The sequence below is a fragment of the Callospermophilus lateralis genome, chromosome 8, assembly GCF_048772815.1.
Source record: "Callospermophilus lateralis isolate mCalLat2 chromosome 8, mCalLat2.hap1, whole genome shotgun sequence".
Taxonomy (NCBI): domain Eukaryota; kingdom Metazoa; phylum Chordata; class Mammalia; order Rodentia; family Sciuridae; genus Callospermophilus; species Callospermophilus lateralis.
This window is the reverse complement of record NC_135312.1, coordinates 59244039-59268253: the sequence shown is the minus strand read 5'-3', so window position 1 is coordinate 59268253 and position 24215 is coordinate 59244039. Positions and strand designations below refer to the sequence as shown.

Genomic DNA, 24215 nt, shown 5'->3' with positions numbered 1-24215 from the left:
AGCGGCAGGAAGCGCGCCGGCCTGCAGCGCGGCCTAACCGCCTCGGCGCCCGCCTGCCTCCAGCCGGCCTCCCGGGACGTTCCCGGGACGCCGAGCTCGCGCGGGCCCAGGGCGCTGCCTCGGGCCTGGGCAGGTGAGGGTCGGGGGCGGGACGCCGATCGCCGTCGCCTTGGCCGCCTCCGCGTCTCCTGAGGAGCGAGGAAGGCTTATTTTGGTGTTCCAACTGCAAGCCTGCCTCTGCCGGCGGTGGGACCCGAGGGAAAGTGAATCAAAGCTGTAAATCTCGGAATACGCGTTGCTCAGATCCCTTCTTTTCACCATTCCCTTAAGGCTGTCTGTGGAGGGACTGAGTAAATATTTTCAATTTTTGTTGCAAATACTTTCTCGTTGGTAAGATTTTCTTTTTTTTTTTTTTTTTGTAAGATAAGAGGTTTCTTTGGAGAGGCGGGGGAAGAAAGGGAAATTGGCTTCCCTTGGCCATGGTGTTGGTGGGATTGGATGGATTTTGTGCATTTGATGTGGTTTTATCCTGCCTCCTAGGGGGAAAGGCGAGTACACGCTGGGCTGTGGAGGTCGGTGAGGAAGAGGAAGTTACTGGAGCTGTCATCTTCCTTAACTGGGCCAGCTCTTTAGCTTGAGCTAATCAGAAGGATTTTATTCAGGGAGTTTAGCTGAACTGTTTGTATACGTTGGAAGCACAGTACCACATTGTAGGAAATACTGTCTTACGGTTTCTAGTTATCTTAATTGTCAAGATTGTCATGTTCAACAAACGTGTTTTCCTCACAGTCTCCAAAACCTAGATCAAGCCGCCTCTATGTTCTACTCAGTATATGCTCCTGGAAAGCTATTCTGAGAGTAGTATAAGCAAAACGTGGTAATAAAAATAAACCTGCTGCCAATAGGCATACGATAAATTTCAAACCAAATATAAATGGCACTTGGGTAATTATTTGCAGGTTTACTTTCCTCTCTTTACATTTGTATCTAGTTAGCTCATCTAGCTAGAACCCTACTATAGATAAAGTCTTAATACAAATTTGATACTTTTAGGCCATGATGCATAATGACCAGAGATTACCTGGTTTCATAAAGAAATAATGTATGCTGTTAATTGGGAAATGGGGGCAGGCGAAGGAGAAAGTTTTCTGTAACCATTACTTTGAAAAACAGTTTAGCATATATACTTAGTGGAAACAGGACTTGTTTTCTATAGAGCTCAATGGGAATCCCAGCTATGCCATTTTTTCCCTGTTTTGCCTTAAGCAAATTATCTAGTATTTATAAACCTGTTTTTTTTTATCTTAATAGGGAGATAATGCCTTTTTAGTAAGGTCGTGAAAACATTTGGAACATAGTAGATGCTAAGTTAATTTTAGTTCTGCCTCCTGTAGTCCTGTGAGTATTGAAAGAATTCATTAGTACAAATATTAATTACCTACAGCAATATTATGTGTTGAATTAAAAATCAAGACACTGAGCTGGAGATGTAGTTTAGTAGTAGAGCACTTGCCTAGCATGTGAGGCCTTGTATTCTATCCCCAGCACAAAAAAAAAAAAAAAAAAAAAAGAAAAAGAAAACAATGGAATATTTCAGAGTTCTTTGATATATATAAAATTTATGTGAACATCTTTTAATACATACAAGAAATTCTTTTTCTAGGAATAAAATTGTCATAGCCTATTATATTATTTTATAGAGTAGTAGTTTCATATTTCTGAATAGTCTGTCTTTCCATTTCATTACTTTTTATTAGATTTTGCTATGTCGCCCTGGGGGGGAAAATAACTTAAAGATCTGTTTATTACATACATGCTTCAATATAATCAAGCATTAAAAAATGATTAAGGAACCAGTCTGTCTATATAGATCTGTAAAGAATAGTGCCACAAAAAATGCTATATAGTTTTCAGTTCACATTGACTAATTTTGGTAAACAAGACCTATTGGAAGATTTTTCTGAGTGGAAGCAAGTTTTCTATCAACTTCCAGTAATTTCCCATATTTATTGTTTTGTGTGAAGTAATAAATGTGTTTATTAAATTTTAACTGTATTATTTAGGAAACATGGTCTGAACAATCAGGTAAAGCCAACAGAAAGGTTAATTAAAGGGTTTTTTTTTTTTTTTTTTTTTTTTTTTTACTTTTTTTGGTTTTGGCGGAAGTAGGGCAAAGAATGTGGGAGGAGTTACATTGGTTTAAGTTTGTAATGTCCTTCTTTACAAATGACAGTTTTCCCAATTAGCTATTATATGTTGTTATAATTTATATCAGCAATAGTAAATATAAACCTTACTAGACTTTTCTGACACTAAAATTTCAACACTTCTAGAAAAATTTTTACATATAAGAACTTCTGAGACAGATGGTAGGGACAATTTTAATAGACAAATTCTCTTAAAATGTGTATTGTGGCTGGGTGGTGTGTGCCCATAATCCCAGCAGCTCTGGAGGCTGAGGCAGGAGGCTCAAATGTTCAAAGCCAGCATAAGCAACATAGCAAGGCCCTAAGCAACTTGGTGAGATCCTGCCTCAAAAAAAAAAAAAAAAAAGGGCTGGGGATGTGGCTTAGTAGTTAAGAGCCTCTGGGTTTAATCCCTGGTAGCAAGTGTTGTGTTGTGGATGTGTGTATATTTATAGTGGATAGAATTGTCTGCCATGTGGTTATATTTAAGGGAATAATTCTTTTTAAAAATTGTAACCATTTTTAATATTTTAAAAAATAGAAATGAATTTTGCCTTAGTCTGTTAATTTCCACTAGACATTATGCATTGCAGTATTTAAAAACTCCTCAGTTTTTTAAATTTTAATTTGGAATAATTGGGGAAAACATTTCTCTAATCATGAAAGCAATGATCTTGAACTGAGAGATGGGCAATTCAATTGTTTAGATTTTAAAATTTAATGTTATTCAAAGTGACTTTAAAACAGTCTTCCCAAAATATTCTAGAGTATAGATGTCTTTAATTAGAGTGAATTGTAATATTTAGGAATTTCTGTATTTATTACTTTGGGTAATGTCAATGAGGGTAATAAATATACTGCAAATAATACAAGTTTATTTTTTTTCTACATGGCAGTCCAGTGCAGGTGCACTTGGTTATCAGGCTTGTGACTTTTCACTCACCCATGTGGTAATTTAGAGATCCTGTGACTCAACCATTCCTAAGTCTTGGAGTCCTTCTTCCTGTTGCCCACAGACCATTTCTTAAGAACCCCTAGACTGAAAGTGATAAACATCTCCCTAAATCTCATTGACGGGGTTTGTCATAGAGCCTTATTTGAATGCAAGGAGGATGAGAATTGTAGTTCCTAGATAGTGGACTTCTTAGCAGTTTCTGCTTACAAGGGGCATTTAATGATGTTATTTTATTTTATTTATTTTTTGGGGGACAAGGGATTGAACTCGGGCACTAAACCACTGAACCATACCCCCAGCCCTATTTTGTATTTTATTTAGAGACAGAGTCTCACTGGAGTTGCTTCTCACTTTTGCCGAGTCTGGCTTTGAACTCTCAACCCTCTTGCTTCAGCCCCCCCAGAGTGGCTGAGATTACAGGCAAGCGCCACATGCCCTGCTCATGGTGTTATTTTAGATGGTAACATATTTATAAAGTTATGCTAAAAAGTGAATTAAAATTCTTAAGGATTGCTTTCCATTTTCTAAAAGTAAAACTGTGCATGTAGGGAACAGAGTAAATAGAAAAGGAGAAAAGGATATGAGCTACTGGAGGAGGAGGAGGAATGAGAGCTCTTATAGGTGAGGGACTTGGATGACAAGTTAACTTCAGCAGCTACTTAAAAACATACAGTTTTAAGCTCAGTGGCTGGGTGCCCCTTATTTAAAAATACATAAATAAAGACATAATTTTTTGGAGAACATTACCTTTGAATTCTATAACATTTGATGGGCCACTTCTTTGCTATCAGTTACTGATTGTCTGAGTTTTAATGGGTTCTGACTGTTTGAGTTACTTGTCTTGGTAACTTTGAAATTAGTTGAGATCAGTAGGCCAAAACTCGTGAATTTCAGTTTTTGGGGTATATTGTCATAGGAAATACTCTTTAAAAAATATGGATTTGTTTATTTATAATTTCGAAGTACACACACCTTTTAAAACTGTGCATGAAACCCAGTGACAAAACAGGGTAGAATGTAAATGGAAACATTTTTTAAAAACATTTTTCTCTGTTGGGGAGATAGAGGAGTATTATTATTATTTTGTACTTTGGATATCATTTAGGTGAATCTTATCATCTGTGTGCCGTTGGCTCTTTTTGTAATTCTAAAGTCATTAAAATTAATTTCGAGCCTTAATTAAAAAATAACAAAATCATCAAATAGACCACAAATGTTTAATTATTAACTTGTGCTCATACTTTGTGATGAAAATACTACAACTTTTACTAACTGCATTTACATTAAACATTTAATATACTATGTGGATTTTAATTATGGACAACTTCAGTTTAATCAGTTTTTTTTTGTGGGGGGCTTGAGGATTGAACTCAGGGATGCCCTACCACTGAGCTACATCCCTAATCCTTTTTATTTTTTATTATGAGACAGGGTCTCACTAAAATTTGCTGAGAGTGGCCTTGAACTTGAAATCCTCCTTCCTCAGCATCCTGAGTTGCTGGGATTACAGTTGTGTGCCGTCATGCCTGGCACAATTCATTTTTTTGAGAACCTGCTCTATATTCATTATATCTTGTTCTGAAGAGAGTATGAAAGATGTAGAAGAGACTCTTGGAAAACTTTTGGTTTGAGTTAAGGTGATAAAGTATGTAATTTAGTTATTTCAAAACAAAAGAATTTGCATAAGCCAGCATAGCATATCAACTGTATATTGATGTCCTGAGAGGGAGTGACAAAATTTAATTGGGTAAGAGAACTCTTAGTGAAAAAGCTGCCTGGAATCAAACCTAGGATCTTCTGCATGCTAGAAAAGTGCTCTATCACTGAGCTACACCTCCAGCCTTGCTTATTTTTTAAAACAGTTTTGAGATATAATTCACATAATTTATAAGAAATCCATTTAACATGTTTATCTCTATAGTGTATTCACTGTTGTTTAGTGTATTCACTGTTGTATAACCATCATCACAATCAATTTTAGAACATTTTTGTTTCCTGAGATATAATTCTATATCCTCTGTTACCCTTCATTCTCTCGTACCTCTAGTTCTTTGCAACCACTGTTAAGAGGACTTTCTACAGATTTGTCTATTCTGGACATTTGATATGAATGGAATGTTAATATAATACATGGTCTTTTAGGGTGGGCTTCTTTCACTGATATTTCATATTTTCGAGGTTCACCCGTGTTGTGGCATGTAATAGTACTTCATTCTTTCTTTAATGGCTTAATAGTTTGCCATTTTATGACTGTAACAGTTTGTTTATTCTTTGATGGCTGATGGACATCTGAGTTGTTTGCACTTTTTGTCTGTTGTTAATCACGCTTCATTGAATGTATACAGTATTTGAGATATATGTTTTTGGTTATTTTGACCACATACCTAGGAATGGAATTGCTATATCAGGTGGTATGTCCTTAAACTTTGAGGAACTTGTAGATAGTTTTCCATAGCAGCAGCACTATTTGACATTTCTGCTGGCGGTGTTTAATGGTGCTTGTTGCTCTACATTCTTGCTAACAATTATAATTTATTTTTCAAATATTATCTTTTTTATTGGATGTGAGGTGATTACCTGTTGATTTTTATTTGCATTTTCCTGATGGAAGATGATCCTTTTATGTTCTTAACCGTTTCTTAAGAATGGCCTTTCATATTTATTCATTGGATAGATGTCTGTGAAAAGATTCAAATTCTTTGCCCATTTTTATATTGAGTTTAATTTTTATTGTTGAATTGTAAATGTTCTTTGAATATTATAGTGTGTCCCTTTTCATATATGTAATTTACAGCTATTTTCTCCCATTCTGAGTCTTTCTTTACCCTCCCAGTGATGTCCTTTAAAGCACAAAAGTCTTTAGCTTGATGAAATTGTGTATATTTGTGTGTGTACACGTGTGTGTGTGTGTGTGTGAATATATTATGTGTTTTTGTGCTGGGAATTGAATCCAGGGCTTCAAGCATAGTAAGCATGTGTTCTACTGAGGTACATTTACAGACTCTATGAAGTCAATTTCTTTTTTTGTTGCTTGGGATTTAGTGTTGCAGTTAAGAAACCATTGCCTAATCTAAGGTCACAAAAACTTATTATCTCTGTTTTGTCTTAAATTTTATGGTTTTTAACCCTTATATTTAGGTCCGTGTTCCATTTTGAACTTATTTCTGTAAATGGGCTAATAATGTAGGGGTCTAATATTCCTTTGCACATGTATATCCATTTGTTTTTGGTACCATTTGTTGAAAAGACTATCTTTATCTTTTGTCTTGTCACTCTTGTCAAAAATCAATTAACTGTAAATGTGAGGGTCTATTTTTGGATTTTCTGTGTCCACTGACCCATATGTTTATCCTTAGGCCAGCACTGTTTTTAATGAGAATTAAGACCTCCAACTTTTATATTTGTCAAGAATATTTTAAAAACATTTTTTTTTTTTTTTTTTAGTTGTACATGGACACAATACCTTTCATTACTTATGTGGTACTGAGGATCGAACCCAGTGCCTCATGTGTGCTAGGCAAGCGCTTTCCCTGAGCTACAATCCTAGCCCCTGTCAAGAATATTTTTCAAGAATTTTGTTTTTGGCCTAGTGTGGTGATGCATGCTTGTAATCCCAGCAACTCTGGAGGTTGAGGAAGGAGGATTGCAAGTTTGAGGCTATCCTCAGCAATTTAGTGAGGCCCTAAGCAACTTAGGGAGACCTTGTCTCAAAAAAACAAGGGGGGGGGGGTCGGGGATGGAGGGGAGGGAGGGGCTGCTGAGGTTGTAGCTCAGTGGTAAAGTGCCTGTAGTTTCATCTCCAATGCCCCTTCAGGGGAGAAACATATTTTTGTACTTTCTGTAGGTCTTAGAAGTTAAAACAACTTTGAGTTTGGCTAAGAATCTTTGTTCTCAAGGCAAAATTGGAAAGTGGTAATACAATTTTTGTTTTGTAGTGTTCTTTTTCATAGTAAGATTATTAGTTTTTATTAATTTTTTCAGTCTACTTTAAAATTTTGTTAATGATAAAGGTTTTTTATTGAAGTAAGTAGTTCTCTTTGCTGAGTGAGCGACTCATTGTTCATACTGAAGAGATGCCTAATTTTGGGCTTTCAGATTGTTTTATTAACAGTGAAATTGGTGACATGAAAAAAATTAAAATACTTAATCTTCCTTATTCATCTTTTACTGAGAGGATCTCCCTGTAATTTAAAGTTTAAATAGTTTTTATTTCTTTTCATGTATTACTTAAATAGGTTTCCTAAATGAATAACATAGATCAGAATTATATAATGCAAGTTACAAATTCTGCTAAAATAATAGAACTAAGTTTAGGTTATACCAACCTCGATGGCACTCTGTTTAAGACATTTGGGATCTGAATGTATATACCTACTGCTTTCTGATAATAATTATTATACTTAAACAAAACCCCCAAATTGCTTATAGGATATATCTACTATAGGTTCATATTTAGCTCAAGCTTCTGTAATATCTACATATAAATTTATGAAAAATGTAATATGAATTATATCCAGAATGATGATCTTGAAACAAAGAATTTGAATCAGTAAAGGAATATCTAACCTATTTGTACACATTCATTAAGCTTCTACTGGCTATAAGCTATTGTATTCATTGTTCTGGGGCATATAAAGAAATTTTAGGTGTGTGTGTGTGTCTGTCTGTTTCTGTGTGTGTGTGTGTGTGTGTGTGCGCGCGCATGCGCACGCGCGCGCGAGTGTGTGTCTGTGTGTGTGTGTGTGTGTGTCTATCTCCCTATCTCCCACCTTGCAACACACATTCTCACTGGGGATGAAATATTGGGCCTTGGGCACACATTCTACCATTGAGCTATATCCCTGGCTCTAGGATATAGTCTTCACTAGGGAATGGAATAATACTGGACTACTTAATAGCAAGGACCTTGAAAAGCCACTTCCCCTCCCTTTAAATATGTAACCTTAATTAGTCATCATGAAAATCCTGTGAGATAGGCGGTATGATTCTCAGTTTGTAGTGGTTTAAGAAGGTGAGCCTTAAATCCTCCACTTTCTAGCTCTTGGGAAACTCATTCTCCATACCTCAGTTTCTTCATCTGTAATGGGAGAATAGTAGTAGTCCTCTATTTTGTGGAGTTGTGTAATTAAATAATGTCATAATTATAAAGCACTTAGAACAGAACCTAGCAATGTCAATAATTTAGAAAATTCCAAACTCAATATATGTTAGCCATTACTGTTTCTTATTATTAGGAAACATACAAGTTAAAATGCCCAACATTACAATAGAATCTTTTTTTTACTCCAGAACACTTACTTTGGGCATTTAAGTCTGGTTACAGCAAACAAGTGAAGGCAAAATATACTAAGTGACAAAGTAATATTAAGTACTGTAACATACAGCATACATGTGGGTTTTAATCTATAATAGAGAGAGGGTAGAAGTTTCGAATGCCTTTATGATAAAATGAAAGGAAGGGAAGAAGTTAATAGATTACCATAACATCTTCCTGGTCTACCACTTTCCATTATTGTTACTTTGTACATACACATCACCAGAAAAATACTTGTAAAATTTGTTGCATATTACTTAAATTCCCTACTTAACATACTTCAGTAGTAATGATAGTTATTTTCAGTTATATATTATGTGCTAGGGTAGGAGTCAGTAAACTTTCTGTAAAGAAACAGATGTAAGTATTTTAGCTTTTGGGGTCATATCTTCGTTGAGCCAGGTGTGGAAGCACATGCCTGTTCTCCCAGTGACTTGAGAGGTTTAGGTAGGAGGGTCACAAGTTCAAAACCAGCCTCAGCAACTTAGTGAAACCCTGTCTCAAAAAATAAAAAGGACCAGGGGTATATCTCAGTGGTTAAGCACCCCGGGGTTAAATCTCCAGTTTACCTCCACTACAAAAAGATCTTTGTTGTGATTTTTTTTTCTTTTTAAACAATCATTTAAAAACATGAAAGTCATAAACTGCTGTTAAATGAGATTATAAACAGTTTGCTAATCCCTGTGCTAGGAGATTTACATGAAATAAGTGGTTTCTTCTTGTTACAGTCCTGTTAAAATTGATATTAATAATCCCTGTTTTACAGTTGAGGATGCTTAGGAAAGTTTATGAACGTCAAATAGTAAGTGAAAGATTCAGAATTAGGTCACTGCAATTCTTAAACCTGTGTACATTCCAGTGTATCCTGTTGTTTCCTACTACTTTTTTAGAATATGATGCGGATTTTATAACATTTTAAATAAGGCCTGTAATGATCTTGTTTTTTGCTTACCTCTTCAGTTTTTTAAGTTTTATTTTTGGAGATACCAGGGATTGAACTCAGGGGCACTTGACCCCTGAATCACATCCCCAGCCCTATTTGGTATTTTACTTAGAGACAGAGTCTCATTGAGTTTGCTTAGCACCTCGCTTTTGCTGAGGCTGGTTTTGAACTCTGGATTCTTCTGCCTCAGCCTCCTGAGCCGCTGGGATTACAGGTGTGTGCCACTGAGCCCGACATCTCTTCAGTTTTATTATTATAAATAACTTTATAATTATTTGTAAATAACAATAGTAATCTTTATTCATTTTAAAACTCTTTCCTCACATATTCTTTAGCTTAGCCATAACAAATCACTTTTTTGTTTGGTTTATGCTTTATATATGGCTACAATATCTTGTACTTTATTTATTTATTTTGGTATGGGGGGGATTGAACCCAGGGATGCTTAATCACTGTGCCATATCCCCTGCCCTTTTATTTGAGATGGGGTCTTGCTAAGTTGCTTGGGGTTTTGCTAAGTTTCTAAGGTTGGCTTTGAACTTGTGATTCTCCTGGCTGAGACTACTGAGCTGCTAGGATTACAGGTGTGTGCTACCACATCTGGTGATTCCTTGTACTTAATGACCTCACTGACTTACTTCAGTAATTCACCTCAGGTGCTCCCTATTCCAGGAAACCTTACCTGACATTTCTAGTCTTTGCTTTATGATTTTTCTCTGTGCTTCTTTAGCATCCTATGCATTCCTCTTTTATGAAATTTACCACATTGTCTTGTATTTACCTGGTTTATATCTTGTTTTTTCTGTTAGACTGTGAGATTTTTAAAGATTTTCAATACTGGGAATTGAACCCTGGGTTGTGTGCTTGCTAGGCAAACATGTTACTGATGAACTGTATGACTGTACCCACTTTTTTTTTTTTTTTTAATTGTATTTTGAGACAGGGCCTCACCAAGTTTTCCAGAGCTGCCTCTAACTTGTGATCCACCTGCCTCAGCCTCCTAAGTAGTTGGGATTACAGGCGTATACCACTATGCCTGACCAGACTGAGATTTTTAAGGGTACAAGATTGTGTATCCCTGACCTTTATAACTCAAATGTTTGACACATATAATAGGGGCTTAATATAACATTTGACATAAAATAGGGACTTAATAAGTATTTATTAAGTGAACAATCAAATGGCATTGTAAACTGAAAATTAGGTCAAGAAATATAGTTACAGAAAGATGAATTCAGATTCAAGGTGAGTGGGAAAGTAAATTTCTGGCTAACTTCCAGTGCTTGAGTGGAATTGTGAGGCTAATCTAAGGCAAATCAAAGCGTGATTATGGAGGAGTTTGAATTCTTACATAAGGAATTTTAATTTTGTCCTTCCATCATTGGTTGAAAGATTACAACTCTATGAAATCTTCTATATGTTCTTGAAATTCATAAACTGGGGTCTCTTATTTATATTCAAGTTTTATGTTGTAATATTTTGCTTTAGGACTGGGGTTGTAGCTCAGTGGTAAAGCATTTGCCTAGCATGTGAGAGGCACTGGGTTCAATCTTTAGCACCACATAAAAATAAAGATTTTGTGCCCATCTACAACTAAAAGAACATAAATATTTTGCTTTATATATTTATAAGCTATTCATTAACCTATTCATTAGTATTTTTATTTGTATTGTGGCTCTGAAATCTCATAATTATCAGTATTATTAAAGACATTGGGAACCAGTGAATGATTTTGATCCAGTTGGTGGCTGTTTGAAATGTGTTTATTTATTTATTGTGGTGGTAAGGATTGAACAGAGCTTTGCACATTCTAGACAGTCACGCTATCACTGGGTTGTATCTCCAGTGCCTGTAATTGATTTTTTTTTTTAATTTTTAAAGAAGATTTATCTGGTTGAGGTAACAGAATCAGTTGGAGATGGGAATACAAGGAGGAAAGACATTTTTAAAAAGTTAAAAGTGATAAGAAATACGTTTATGTTGGCTAGAATGGAAAGAAAACTTTTAAGTGACATTGATTCTGTATGAAGAAGACATGATAATGGGGATAACAAGGAAGAGATAGTTTAGCTAAAAAAATATTATGAAGTTTGTGTTAGACAAATTGGTGTGATTTCTGTTTGAGTGATTTTTATTATTACCTGAATTTAGGTCCTTCTTACTTTATGCTTGATAATTTGAATATCTTCATGATTGGCTTTCCTTCCTGCCTCTCATTCGTGGGTTCTAAATCTTTGTTATTGTGAATTCCATGGGCAGTCTGGGAGAAGGCTGTGGATCCTTTCTAGAATAATAATCTTAAATGAATGAAAACATAAATGGGATTGAAAAGGAACCTGTAATAGATATTGAAATACATAAAAATGAATTTTGATACAGTGATATGTGCTTTTTTATTTAAATTAAAGTATTTAAATAACAAGATCTAGCAGTGAGTCTAATGACTTACCCTAATTTTGAAGGAATGATGCATTTAGATGCTATTTTGAAATTTCGGTTACAATTATAATGTGAAATGAAAATGTGTCACAGGTATGGCTAAATCTACTATGGTAGGTTGTCCATATCTGTGTGAAAGAGGTACTACATTTTAGGTAGAAGTTAGTGAAAACAGTGATGTAATTTTCTTTCTATACAAATTCACAGGTTTTCTGAGATATTTATGCATACTAGCATCATAATTTTTGCTTGTGTCGTCTCCTTGTTTTACTCTATTTTGTGTTTTTATTGCTTCATGTCTGGCTTTGGAAGTAATATGTGCTCTTAGTTAAAAAAACAAAACAAAACAAAAAAACCCCAAAATGATACTGAAGAGCATACTTTCCTGGTTATTTTACCTCATGGTGATCAAGACTATTAGAAATGTGATATGACTTGTTCCTGAGCTGTACTTAAATAGCCACATAAGCATTGTATAGATAGAATCATACTATGTGTAATGTTTTTTACTTGCTTTTTTCATTAAAACTTATCACAATCATTTTTTCCATTAATTAATGTACTTCATATTTTAAAAAAGATGTATAGAATTAAAAAAAAATTGAAACTGAAAATGGTGGTACACACATGTAATCCTAGGTAAATGCAGGCAGAGGCAGGAAGTTCCCAAGTTTGAGGCCTACCAAGGTAAATAAAATAGAAAAGGGGTGTGGATATGGCTCATTGGTAGAGTACTTGTGTATTATGCATGAGGCCCTGGGTTTAGTTGCCAGCACTGAAAAATAATTATGATACACATTACAAAACTTAAAATTAACCATTTTAAAGTATATACTTCAGTGATTTTAGCATGATCATTATTGTGAACACCACTAGTAGCAAATTCCATAATATTTCCACCGTTCCCAAAAGAAACCTCATATCTAATATCAGTTCCAATTCCCCTGTCTGCTGGCATCTACCAACTATGAGTTTTTTGTTTCTATGAGTTCGCCTATTTGAGGCATTTATTATAAGTAGAATTATACAAACCCATTATGGTGGTGCATGTCTGTAATTGCAGTCACTCAGGAGGCTGAGGCAGGAGGAATGCAAGTTCCAGGCTAGCCTCAGCAGTTTACTGAGGCCCTCAGCAACTTAGCAAGACCTTCTCTCAAAATAAAGAGGGTTTGGGATATAGCTCAGTGGTAAAGTACCCTTGGGTTTAATCTCTAGTACCCAAAAAAGAATTATACAATATGTGATTTTATGTCTGACTTCTTTAAATTAGCACAATATTTTCAAGATTAATCCATGTTGTAACATGTAATATTACTTAATTCCCTTTTATGGCTGAATAAAATACAGTATATACATATGTATATGGTTATTTTTGGTTATTGTAAATAATTTTGCTGTGAACATTTATATACATGTTTTTATGTGGACATGTTTCCCATTTTTCGTGTGTATGTGTGTGTGTGTGTGTGTGTGTGTGTGTGTATGGAATTGTTGATCGTATAGTAATTCTGTGTTCAACTTAATTTAATTTAATTTCAAGATGGGGGTCTTCCTAAATTACAGATATGTGCAATTGTGATGGGCATTTTGCACACATTTAAAAAATACATTTCTAGAAGTGGACTTGTTAGATTAAAATAAGTACACATTTAAAATTCTGATACATCTTGTCAGACTGCCCTTTAGAAATGTTATATAAAATTATATTGGCACCAGTTGTGTAATAGATGCCTGTTTCTCCAAAACCACAGATTAATCTTTGCCATTCTGATAATAAAAATCATATATTTTAAAATTTGTAGTATGTTTTGCTAATAGTGGGATTTTTTTCCCCCCACAGATTTATTCTTTTGTGAATTATCTATCTGATCATTACCTTTACTCCAAATTTGTCTATTAGGAGTGTTGATAGTTCTTACAAATCAATAAAAAGAAGCTATTTAAATTTTAAAGACCTAACCTTATTGTATATTATGAATATTGCAGATATTTTTTCCATTTCCTGTTTATCTTTTGACTTCATTTTGACTTTGCTTTTTGCCTTATAGATATTAAATTTTTTAATATTTAACCTGTCTTTTTGTGGTCTTTGCCTTGCTTAAAAGAGTTTTCTGTACTCCCAAGACTGTAAAATTATATTCTGCCATTTCTTTTAGGAATGTCTAAAATTAGACTTGGCATGGCTTAGTGAAAGTGTACATTTTGTAGTTGGAATTGACCTGTGTTCAAATTCCAGCCTAGTCACTTATTACCTGTCAGGTGTTGGATGTTTCATAAATTTCTGCATATCGCAACTTCCTCATTTGAAAAATGACGGCTAATATTTATTTATTTCATCATTTTTGTGAAATTAAATATGCAAATTGTGTAACATACTATCTGGGCACATGCTGAATGTTTTCTTCTCTCTCTCTCTGTCTTCCTTACTTAAAATCTGGTCCAGAAGATAGGAGAGTGGAAAGTTTCAAGAAATGGGAGTATGGTCCTCAGTTTTCAAAATTGGATAAACCCATAGGATGAATTATGACTGAAAAGGAGATTGAAACTTCACTTAGTAATTATGAAGCCATTTATGTTTAATAATATTTTTCAATAGCATGAGTCATATTTTACTCGGATGAACACTAAATAAATGCATACAACATACATAAAGGATGTGTGCATATGTTACATGTATCTACCATTATTTATTATATTTCAGAAATAGCTGTAACCTTTTCCTCATTGTTAGAATGTTAGAGGATAAGAATAATAATACTAACACATGTATTTATATTGTATATAAAAATTGTACACAAATTTGGATTATTTTTACTATAAGTTACAAATTATAGTATTTGTAACACTTCACAGTTAATTGTCAACTTGGTTAAGAATTGCTTCATTCAAATTTTAGTGGTTCTTTTATGAAATTTACATATATTCTTTATTAAATTACAGTGATTTGTAAACAGTGTTATATTTTCTTTGTGGAAAGTAATTTTAAATACGTTTTGGAAAGAGGTGGGAAATAGATAAATATTTATGAAAATCTATGAAAATCACTGTTTACATTTTTCTCCTACAGTTTTAGGGCAGGGACAATAGTTCTGTCATAGGTTTTGGATAAAGATCTTTAAAATATTATGTTTCCCTCTTTTGTCTTTTGACAAAGTAATTTCAAAATAAAATTTTTTTAAATTAAAAATAATTAAGACTTTTTTCCAATTGTAGTAATAATGGACATAGACCATACGTAATGAGGTTTCAAAACCAGATATCAAATTCTATTCTTTGACTCTCTGAAACTGCTTTTTACTCCTAGTATGTTGTATATACACCATCATTATTTTGTTAGCTTCAAAACACGAAGAAGGAAATTCTGTGTTAGTGAGGAACAAAACAGGAAATTTTGGTCCTCATTGATCTTTGATGAATTTGTCATTTCAGCTGTAGGACTGAAATTTGAAAGACAAACGTATTTAGTATGCTTTGCTGCTTTTGCATAGTATCTACCTGCCATTAAAAAAAAAAAAAATCCAAGTGAAGGACTGTTACCTTTTTGGGAAGTGATGCTCTTCTTTGACAAAGTCTGAGTATCTGTATTTTTCAGTGGCAGGATTTTGCTTTCACATAAGGGCCAAAGTATCCTTTTCCTGGAACCAAGCTTGACTCAAAGTCTTTGTAACTTCTCATGTTCTTTATCCTTTTTTAAAAGAACTATTTTAGGAACTATTTTAAAGTTGACACCCCTTCCTTCAAACCTTTTCCGCTAGTTACAAAGCGTTACCTTCTTGGCAGTTATTTATATGAATAGAGTGGATACTTTGCAGTAGACATTTGTTCATGCCAAAAAATTAATGGTTAGTGCTTTGTTTAATGCTGTCTGTTTGGGATCAATGTGAGTCAGCATTGGAACTTCCTTTCTTTTGAATTTTTTCATAATTAAGATTTGACAGGGCTAAGGTGTTAGCTTAGTGGTAAAGTGCTTGCCTAGCATGTGTGAGGCACTAGGTTCAATTCTCAGCACCACACATAAATAAATTAAAATAAAGGTCCATCAACAACTTAAAAAAAAAGAAGAAATTGTTGGCATTCTTTGGAAGCCTTTCCTTGATGGAGCTTTTCTTTGTGCTTATATTTTACCCTGGACAGTTGGTTACTACAAGCTTTTCCTGTTTTATTCTTACCATTTTAAAAAATATTTATTTTAAATTATGTTTATTTATTTTTATGTGGTGCTGAGGCCTGAACCCAGGCCTCATATGTGCCAGGCAAGCCCTCTGTCACTGAGTCACAACCCCAGCCCTATTCTTACCATTTTTAATGGAGGCTGGTAGATTAATTAATTGGTTTTGGTACTAGGGATTGAACTCAGAGGTACTTAACCTCGGAGCCACCCCAACTCTTTTTATTTTTTATTTTGAGACAGAGTGTCTCCTAGGTTTTCTAGGGTCTTATAAAGTTGCTGAGGGTGGCCTGAACTTGTGATCTTCTTATCTCAGCCTCTTGAGTTGCTGGAATTACAGGTGTATGCCACCACGCCTAGCTGAGATTTGTAGATTTAGATAGGGCTTTTATCCTTAAACCTTGGTTCTCAGAATAGTAATATTACTTTTAACGTCACTTTATATGTATATTTTATTGTGTTCATGTGACACTGGAGCATTTATTATTTGGTTCAGGTCAAAAATATAGGATGGTTATAATTGTTACTTTCAGACATTCATATTTTCAAAATTTTGTGTTCACATTTTAACCTAAAATATATTTTTTTTCAAAGAGAAGCTAAAGTAATTCAAAAAGTTATTTGTTTTGAAAAGAGTTCATTAAACCTGTATTTTTGATACTGTCAGCTTTAGTTTTCTTTTAAAAATGTCTTTATTTTTATTCATTTATTTATATGTGGTGTTGAGGATCGAACCCATTGCCTCACACATCCTAGGCAAGTGCTCTACCACTGAGCCACAACCCCAGCCCTAGGTTTAGTTTCTAGTAATTAAAGCCAAACAATATCTTAAATTATTGTTTATTTTTTGGATATAGTTCAGTCATACAGGTGATTGCTTATATAAACAAATATTATATTTGTGGAATATTAAGTCATTGATTTTTATATACCACTATAGAGCAAAGCCTGAGATTGGAAGCTGGGAAAAGGAAAAAAGATGACATATTGGCTGTAGGGTTACTTCAAGTTTTTTTTCCCCCCATTTAAATATGGTGGACTGAATTTAATTTGTCTAGTGGATTGTTGCTTTGAGGAAAGAACTCTCATATTCATGATATTCTTGCTTTTTTTTTTAAAAATAATGTGACTTCTTTAGATGATGTGTGATACTTTTATAGGTGTCTTTGCAGCTTGTCTCAGTTTATGTCTGAACATAATTTATTTTTGACTTTGTTTATAGCAGCAAAGATGTTTTCATTTCTGATGGGTTTGAAGAAACAGTCTGTTCTATGGGATTGTTGTTTATTCATCTTTCAGTTTATACAGCCAGGGCAGGGGATGTAGCTCAGTGATAGAGTACTTACCTATTTGAGTGAGACTCTGGGTTTGATCTTTAGCACTGAAAAAGGGGAAGGAGAGTTACTCATTGGATTGCCAGTTGATTTAGAATACTTTTCTTTGGGTGGTAGGTTTTTTTTTTTTTTTTTTTTTTTTTTTTTTTTTTTTTTGTGAGGGAGTGTACTGGGGATTGACCCCAGGGCTGCTTAGCCATTGAGCCACATCCCCAGCCTTTTTTTGTATTTTATTTAGGGGCAGATTTTCGCTAAGTTGCGAGGCTCACTTTGAACTTGTGATCATCCTGCTTTGGCCTTCTGAGCTGCTAGGATTACTGGAGTGCGCCACCTCATCCAGCAATACTTGTTATTAATTAACAGTTTCAAGGGAGAACTTGTAGTAAACTTTTCTATTTTTAAAGTCTGGACAACCTTGTAAATAGACTACTCTTCTGTGTTTTCACTGCCCTTTAACTTTAGTTGGAAAAGAGGGATTCAAAGGAGAAATTGCAGTAGTTGTTTAAAGTGACCTTTGATTATCAATATATTAAGGAGAATGCTGGAGAACAGACATATAACTTTGCATGTTGATCCTTGAACATATGCAAGTACGTATTGAATATATCTGTTTTGACTACAGTAACATCTTGAGTACATAGTAGGGTGGAGACTGTTCTCCTTAATTTTCTGTACTACCTATGTAACAACTGCTCTTCTGAGAGGAATTTGAGCTATTTTGGAGTTTGGCTGACAGAATTTGGAGGACGAGGTACAAATAAAAAATAAAAACATCAAACTATTTTTCTGATTTATATTTTTCAGTGTCTATATTAGTTACTGAAGGAGGAAATGAAGAAAACTGTTAGTGTTAGAATTCATAGGGTAATGGCAACATGGTTTCCTTTGTGTTATTACTAAATCTGTTGAATAGTAAGCTTCACTGTAATTGGTGTATAATGTTTGTTGTTCATATGTCAGAAAAATGAACTCTTTGATTACTGTATGCTCCAGGTTATGGATTTAGGGTGTGATAATAATAGGATTTGGGTCTCTAGACATATTGTCATCTATCCTGCTAATTTCCCTCCTGTGTCTTTGGGTTTTCTGAGCTGTACTTACAAATAAAAACAATTGAATTGCCAATTTAATATGTAGGTCTTCTACTCCTTGGCTTTCTGGCTTCTACATCAGTTTTTAAAAAACCAGTTTGCTGAAATTTCCAAAAATGTCTGTTTTCTTTCATTCAGCACAATTATTTTGAAATTTATCCATGTGGCCCTGTGTGTCAATAGTTCATTTTTTTTATTGCTGAATTCATTATATGGACTTGTCACTATTTATGTATTAGCCTCTTGTTATATATTTGGGTTGTTTCTGGTTTTTTTTGGCTTTTAGAATAAAATTGCTAAGAACATGTATGTTTAATTAAATCATTGGGGTGAACATGTTTTCTTTTTCTTTTTTACTTTTTTTTTTTTGGTACCCGTGATTGAACCCATGGGTGCTTAACTATTGAGCCACATCCCCTGCTCATACTCCCCCTTTAAATTTTTTTTTTTTTTGGAATAGGGTCTTTCTCAGTTGCTTAAGGTCTCTTAGTTGCTGAGGTTGGTTTCGAACTTGTGATCCTCCTGCCTCAGCTTTCCTAGCTGTGTGATTCAAGTGCACCACTGTGCCAAGCTCATGTTTTTTTCTTTTGTTGGGGTGGGGATGGTACCTGGGTCAAATGGTAGATATATGCTTAAGTTTTTAATAAACTGCTAAATGGTTTTCCAAGGTTGTACTATTTTGCACTCGATAGTATATGAGAGTTCTACTTGCTCCATATTGTCAATTTTTTAAGATAGGAATGTGGTAGTATTTTATTGTAGTTGAATTTTATTTGTCCTGTGACATTGAATATTTTATCATGTGCTTCTTTGCCATCCATATATCTTCTTTGATGAAATACCTGATAAATTTTTTGTTCATAATTTGGAACTTCTGGTACAAGGTCGAATAAAATTTAAAGGAGGCATGCTTGCTTTTTTTTTTTTTATTTTAGGAGGAAAACATTCAAAATTCTATCGTGAAGTTTTTTCATTAGTGCCATTTATGAGAATAAGTACATTCCCTTTATTTTTTTAAATGACAATTTTTCTTTCTTTTTGCCATGCCTGGAATTAAACCCAGGGCCTGTAGCATGCTAGGCAAGTGCTCAACCACTGAGCTATTATCATAACCACTGTACCATTATCACCACCCTCACCCCTCCATTTTTGAAATGGAGCTCGTACCAAGTTGCCCATTCTGGCTTTGAACTCAGAATCCTCCTTCCTCAACCTCCTGAGTAGCTGGACTTATAGGTATGTGCCACGATTCTCAGAAAGTTTTTCTTTTAAAATAGGAATTGATTGTTAGATTTGCCAAGTGCTTTTCATGATATACTGAGATCATATTTAAAAATAAAACAACTCTGATAGGTGAATTATATTGATTTTTAAAAAATGGTAAACCAATCTTGCATCCCTGGGATAATTATCATTTGGTAGGATCTGTCATTTTTTAAAAAAATGTATTGCTAAATTTTATTTGCCAGAATTCTAAAAATAATTTTGCATCTGCTTCTGTGAGGTATGTAATTTTCTTATACAGCATTGATCTGTTTTTCGTATTAGGGTAATACTTCGGCTTCATGGAAGAGTTTATGTAGAATTGCTAGTATTTTTTTTTCTGTAAAGACTGTAATCAAGAGTTTGGGAACTATTGGACCATATGATCTTCTCTTTCCTTCTATTTGTAAAATTTTAATTCTGTCCTCCTATGATAGATGTATACATTTTTATAAAACAACTTCTAGGTCTTGTTAATAAATGAACATTCTTGGAAGTATAGTAAATGAGTAAATAAACTTAGCAATAGCACAGAAAAAATCAGCGTTTTTCTTTTTTTTTCCAGTGAAGCAGAATTGACTTCATGAGATTTAGGATTTATAGGACAACTCATATACTTGAGTTGTACTGGTTCATTTTCAGGAACTTTACAAGCTAGTTATTAAGCAATCTATTGAAAATTAAAAGTAGTAAAATGATATAAACAAAATTAAATATTAGAAACAAAGTTTCACTGCTTAATTATTTATTATCTGTGTTCTTCAGATTATTTACATTTAAAATACAATGTAATGTCAGGCTGCTCGCTGTTTTCTTGTAGCTCCTTATTCATGGATATTTCCTTGGTAGCTTGAAATCTTCCATGAGCTATCAAGCCATAAAAAGATACAAATCTGAAAATGCCATTGTGTGGGACAGTCTTCCTTCCCTCCCTCCTTTCCTCCCTCCCTCCGTTTTTTCTCTCATTCATTCTTTCTTTCTCCTCTGTAATGGGGATCAAATTTAAGGCCTTGAATATTTTAGACAAGCATTCTACAACTTGGTCTATCCTTGTCCACAAGTCACAAATGCAGGTGGGAGTATTTGCACCACAAAAACAGATGAATGTGGGACTGGGGATATGGCTCAGTGGTAGAGTGCTTGCCTAGCATGTGTGAGGCATTGGGTTTGAGTCTCAGCACCATATAAAGATTAATAAATGAAGTAAAGTATTGTGTCCATTTACAACTAAAAAAATAGATGAATGCTTTAAACATATTTAGTATGTTGGTTTTCTAGACTTAAAAGTAATAAGAGAAGCTGGGCATGGCATGGTGTGGTTGCTTGTAATCCCAGCAGTTAGGAAGGCTGAGGCAAGAGAATTGCAAGTTTGAGACCAGCCTTAGCAATTTAATGAGGCTCTAAGCAACTTAGTGAAACCTTGTCTCAAAATAAAGAGGGCTGGGGATGTAGCTCAGTGGTAAAGTGCCTTTGGTTTAATCCACAGTAATCCCCCCCCCACCAAAAAAAAAAAGAGGGGAGGAAATCATAAAAAATTAAATCAAAATTTAATATGTTGCAACTTTTTTTTTTTTTAATTAAAAGTTTTTAAGACAGTCTTGTTAAATTGCCCAGGCTGGCCTTGAACTTGAGATCCTCCTGTCTTAGCCTGTGGAGTCCTGGGAATTATAGGTATGTGCTACAATGTCCAGCTTAATTTCTTTAAGAATGTGACAACTGAAGCAGTAAAGGATATAGACCCATTTTGATGTTCTACTAGAAGAAACACTGTTGAGCAGAAGTAAAAGGGAATGAAGGAAGGTGATCTAGGAATGGTAGTTTCATGTTTATTATTAAACTTTTATGGGTGAAAGTTTTTCATATTAATAAAATGATCAATAGCAAAGAGTCAGGAATAAACAGATTTTTAAAGCTTTCTCTATCTGTACTTTGCTTACCAATACAATACCCTCTGCTGGCTCCAGTGATACTTTAAGCAATCCTGAAATACTACACTTGTTCCTCTTTTCATGTTGTATATTATCTTGGTGCCTTTTTTTGTTTTTGCCTTGTCTATGTCTACCTCATTCGCCAACCATGAGGGAAATTCTGATTCCTTTTCATTCTTTAGGACTCAGCTGTGTGTGTGTGTATGTGTGTGCATGCACACATGTGCACGTGCCAAATCTTTGTCAGCATTGGATGTTGGGGATTATAGGCATGTAATACTGTCCCTGGTTTGTCAGTTTTAATAGGTGTGTGATGGTATTTCACTGTGGTTTTGAGATGCATTTCCCTGATGCCTAATGTTTGAATGTTATTCCATGTGCTTATTTGCTGCCCATGTATCTTCTTTGGTGAAGAGTCTTTTCAAATCTTGTGTGAATTTTTATACCTGGATGCTGGGGATCAAATGCAGGGCCTTCCACGTACTAGCTGAGCGCTCTTAATATTGAGTTATAGCTCCTTGGTATTTTTTTTTTTTTTGCAAGTTCTTTATATATTCTTATGTGTTTCTCAGATGTGTTCTCAATATTATGACCTCTCATTAATTGTTCAAGTAGAAGTTTTAGATGTTTATGAAATCTAGTTTTTTAGATCATGCTTTTTGTTTTACTTTTAAGAAATCTTTGCCTAATGCAAGGTCATTTTTTTCTTATGTTTTCTTGTAGAACTTTTATTTTGGCTACTAGGCATTGAACTCAGGGGCACTCAACCACTGAGCCATTACCTTTCTCCTTTCCCCCTCCATGACAAATAGACCACTCCTTCACCCCTTTTCAGATCCTGAAGATTTCTGCAATTATCTCTCATTCACATAAAATTACTTCTGGATTACTTTTGTAAAGTTATATAATAACCAGTAACATCTTAATCTAAGTTAAATATACTGTTATGTGTTTAATTTAGTTATCTTAGTCCCATTCCCCAATATAGACCATTTAAAATTTGTTATTGTCCTGGGAACTCTACTCTTTCCACCTGTCATTGAGTATTCTACATGTTATCTGTTTTTCATCACTCTTACCCTTCTTTATAAGAATACAATTATTTAAATGTAAAATATTATATAACTTTCTTTTTCAAGTAATACCGTGAACGTGGTATATGTTTCCTGAGGACTACACGATTGTCCATCTTGTTCACCAAAAGTGGTATATGCTTCCTGAGGATTATACAATTGTCCATTTTGTTCACTTTGAAGCCCTACTCCTCAATATAGTATATGATGGTGGTAGTTGTGCAATAAATATTTCTTGAATAAATGTTAAACTGGTCAGAAATATGAGACTCCAAAAGTCCAAGAGCTGTTTTCCTCCTAATGACTGAGTGACTTTACTATCATAAAATATAGGTTTTATTTTGTTAAGAGTAGTCACAGAAGCTGCAGATGTTGGGAAAACTAGGAATGAAGTTCTTTTTTGTATGTTTGTACTTATTTATCATCTGTAGACTTTAAATAAGTAATGAAAGAGCAGTCTCATTCAGAGCCCATTGAAGGGAAGTGGAATGAAATTGATAATTAAATTTTTCTTTATCTTGGAGTGTAAACTAGTTTTTGAAGTCTATCAATTTTTAATCTTTTTAATTGTGGGTATTGGTGATAGAACTCAGTGGTGTTTTACCCAAGAGCTACATCCCCAACCCTTTTTATTTTTTATTTTGAGACACGGTCTTGCTAAGTTGCTTAGGGCCTCACTAAGTTGCTGAGGTTGGCCTCAAACTTGCAGTCCTCCTCCCTCAGCCTCCCAAGTTACTGTGATTCCAGCTAAATCTTTAATTTTGTCAGTATGAATCTACAGTAGGCAGTGTGATTTGCTAGGTGCATTTGAAATGATTGTTTATCATTTAAATGATACATTTTGTTATTTTAAAATAGGGTTTTATAATATGCTTACAAGGTAAAATGTTGATTCTGAGAACCTGATGGAAAAATAATGTTAATTCCCTGCATTTGAGTCCTCTAATTTTTAATACTACAGTTGAAAACCTGATGTTTGAGGCAATAGTGATTATCAGAACTATAGTCGCTACTAAATTACTGAATTAACCCAAATGAAAAATGTTTTAACTTACATAAATTCGTTTTAAAGGATTAAGGCTTGTGTTTCTATTGGCATTTTAATCAAATCCAAGAGAGATTTCTGACTCTGAATATGTCCTTATTAATATTATTTTGGTTTTTAGACCCTACTTGACTTGCAGACTTGACTCCAGTATAATAATAGAGTATTTCAGTATACCTTTCTCTCTAGTAGATAGGTCATCTACTCTAAACTCTGTAAATAATCTTCAAAACCCCAAATTATTAATTAAATGGATTTAATAGACATCTTTTGAATATTTCCTCCAACAATAACTGAATTCACTTTCGTCTCAGCTGCTCATGAAACCTTGTTCAAAGTAGATCATATTTTTCTTATCTAAACAGACCATATTAGGCTACAAAGCAACTCTTAGCAAATATTAAAAAAACTGATATAATTCCTTGCATCTTACCATATTAAAATGGAATGAAGTTATCAGTCAACATCAAGAAAAA

General features: G+C 34.2%; 1 protein-coding gene across 3 annotated transcripts in view; it reads left to right on the top strand.

Annotated features, from left to right (window-relative positions):
- Cnot6l (CCR4-NOT transcription complex subunit 6 like) overlaps positions 1–24215 on the top strand; it is a 98539-nt gene that overhangs the window by 1257 nt on the left and 73067 nt on the right. The window lies entirely within an intron of this gene.